The following is a 3,667-nucleotide window of genomic DNA, read 5'->3' on the forward strand; positions in this document are numbered from 1 at the left end:
GCCGCCCCTGCTGCTGCCGCCCCTGCTGCTGCCGCCCCTGCTGCTGCCGCCCCTGCTCCAAAAGGGCGGTCTAAACGGTAAGAGCCAAGTTCCTTAATTAAGTTATAATACTGATAAATGTAGCTTAATCTGACCATACTCTCAGTTTAACCTAAATCAATATGAAGAAAGCAAATAAAAAAAAAGCCTTTGTAATTAGTTAGTATCATGTCTGTTTCTGAATGGGAAGTGTCCCCGCTGTAAGCTTAACAACATGTATTTCAGTTTCAAGTTCCTGTCTTGCAGTTTAGCTATAGTTGATAAGTATTGCTGAAATAATAGTAAGAAATTTAAATTAATCCTGAGCTATTTTCTCTGAAGAGTTGCTTCTAATTTTCTTAAGTTATTAAACTTGTTTATCCTAAGTAGTATGTGTTATATATTCTGTTAAAAAGAAGATTGCTGGACAGCAGAGAAGACAACAGTCTATTTACTTTGTTAACGCTTCTGCGCTCTTGATAAAAACTGTGCTCTTAGAGGTGTAGAAGACTAGTCCCTCTGTGAGAGCCAATGCAATTCATGTTGCAGCAAACAGGAAGATAGACCAGATACAGAGCTTGTAGCAAGACTGAAACCTGGGAATGCCTAAGAAGAGGAGGAGTTCTGCTTGCAACAGGGAAGAGGAGGGTTTGACTTTCAACAGGCTTCAAAGATGACAGAAGAAAGTCACTTTTCTAGGAAGAAACTGTGAACCTTTTTATTCTACTCAAAAAGCTACTGAAAGTTACTGGACAGGAAAAAGGATGGAAGATATCTGTCATCTAAGAAAATAGTGTTAATACAATTGATTTTTTTGCTGCCTTTATTTAATCTGTCTCATCCAGCAGTTCTCAATTTTCCAGATTTAAACTAGACTATGAAAATTTATATTGTAGCAAAATACAATTTTAGAGATTGAAAACAGTTTGTATCATAAGGCTTTCTAAGTCATTTACAAACTTTGTCCTTGCATTGCATTCATCTTTTAAGACCACTTACCTCAGTTACATTAATGTAATGTCATTGAGGAAAAAGCTGAGAAAGTCTAGTTCTCCTGAAAATGTCCATTAAATCCAGAACTGTGCAGGTGATCTCACTTCCTTCTTCTTAGCACCAGGATCTCTGAGGTACATCTCATCTTAGTGAACTTGGGCACAGAGATAGCTCCATGGCAAAGCCTAGCTCTTGAGACAGAGATCTCAGGCTGGAAGAAGTAAGACTAAGAATCAGCTTGAATTTTTAGGAAGAAGCAAGTGCTTTTTTAGATATCAGCTGAGTGAGTATTTTCTAGAGGTTTTATTCTGACCATTTCTTTGTTACCTCTTATTAATTTGGCTAGAGGCTTGGATTTCGTACAGTTTTTGCACTGAAGTTTTGATTGCTGTCCTGTTTTCCTCTCTCTGTGTGTCTGTCTCTTTTTTCCCCTCCTCATCTTCTTTGTGAAGACTAAACAGTAGCATTTTATTTCCACATAAAAGAATTCCATCCAACTTCCTCAGTGGGGACTGTAGATGCTAGTACTCTATCTATACAGACTGATGGACAGTGAAATACATTTCTGAAAATATTCAGAAAAGATACCATGACATTTTTTTGCTACTGGATAAAAGCTGGAGCTATTCAGAATATCAAGTGAGTCTCTGCTTCCTTTGTGTAGCCATTCATCGAACGTTCACTATTACTCTTCCAGATACTATATAAGAGGTGATTGGTAGACAGCATTACTCTTCACTGATCTTAAGCTAGACCCTGCAGTCCTTCAGTAGTCATTCGGCAACTCCTAAGTAAATACTTGGATAGACCCTTGTGATGATTAAGATATGAAGCTCATAGTCTTAAAACTCTTGACAGTGACGATTAAATAGAATTACTGCATGTCAGTAATACGTTCTTTTGTGTTGACCCTATTAATTGCTAAGTGGCAAAGGTTATGTGCATCATTAAGAATATCAAGACTGAACTGTGGAACACACATTTATTCTTTTTTTTTTTTCTAGATCATCCAATTCTAAGGTGAAGGGCTCTTTATTAACTCTGAAGGCTGACTAAGATCCTTCCCACTACCTCCCCCCCACCTTTTTATTTTAATGGAAAGTGAGGAAGGGTGTAAGGGTTAGAAATGTTATGGTTCATCTATCTCCTTTATTTGGCAGAGAAGCTTTTCATACAAAACTGTCCATGATATTTAAGGGGAGATCTCAATCTTACAAGGCACAGTCTGTTGACTTCTTTACGACAGGCTGATTGTTGAAGAACTGGTAAGAGTGAGGCATTGTTCAAGTCCATAATACTACTTTCTAAAGCAATCTTGAAAGCTGTGTCTGCATTTGTAAGTAATGCTACATAGTAGGTTTGGATCTGCAAAACAAAATAGATTATGCAAAGGATCTGACTCCTTATGCAATTTGGAGGCGATTTGGACTAGTTACAGTCTAGTTCCATGGTCTGAATGACCATTAGTGTTCTGAGTGCATTATGTATGCTCCCAGAGTTCATGTTTTGATTTAGTTTTCTCCAAAAAGAATCAAGCCTATGTTTTTTGAAACATTTACATGATGTAAACTGAAATGCAGTAAAATAGGAGAACAGAGAGATTAGCTTCAAAAACACACTTTTGATCCAAAGTAAAATGCTGGCATAGATGTACTTAAAGCGTGTCTCGTGTTAGTGGCTTTACTAATACACTCAATTTCAGTCAGTGATGGGCAGCTGGGCTGAAAGTAGGATATATCAGGACAGAATACTGTCTTTTTAAGGAAGATCTCAGGCACCAGGAAGTTCCTGTGTGGAACTGTTGAATATTTTTGACTGTATCTATGTCTTTTTAAGTAGACGAGGAACAGCAAGTAGCACTGAACTGACATTGTGAAGACAGATACCTTACTAAATTAGATTAATTAGGTTATCAAACTGTTAAAAGAGCTCTATATTAAGAATTATTAATCTCCTTCAAACTTCTACACAGTACTGGGGCAGATTTTCCAAACAACACTGTTGATTTCTAGGATATTAGTTTACTAATAGCTTGGGATGGGGAGGGACTAATGTGCTTTGCTTAGCCACTGAAAGTGAATAGGTTGGTAGAGAAGGCTGAGGAAGAAGAAAGTCTATCAATTGAATATTGTTAAGCATAAATTATATTAAATTTTGTTAAAATCATTAAAGTTTGCAAGCATTCAAAATTGGGGGAAAGAGTGAAATAAGACTGCATTTCAGTTTGTAATTTGACCTCTGTATGTGCATGTATTATGACTTAATCTTTAATTACATGATTATGTAACTTTTCTTTGAATCCATTTTATGCAGAGGCAGATATTCTAGTTGATGAATAAGTATACAGTATTTTTTCTTTATTGATCATGGTGGTCTTAGACCATATTTAATGTGTTATTCAAACGTTACTATGAATACAGAACTTACTGTTTCGTAAGATGTTCCATTTTTTATCATTCCCTAGCCTCACGTTTCATGAATATTACATGTTCACCACATCCCTATATAAGTAATGGGATTTGAAATAAAAAAACAATGGAACTAGAATTGATTCTTATTGAGAACTTTGTTATTAAAATTCTTTTGTTATTTATATTAGCAAGGTTCAACATTAAACAGCGATTATATAAAAATGTCTTATTAATTGCAGACAATC

Source organism: Rhea americana, unplaced genomic scaffold (assembly GCF_003343005.1).
Source record: "Rhea americana isolate MKP2758 unplaced genomic scaffold, rheAme1 scaffold_176, whole genome shotgun sequence".
NCBI lineage: Eukaryota > Metazoa > Chordata > Aves > Rheiformes > Rheidae > Rhea > Rhea americana.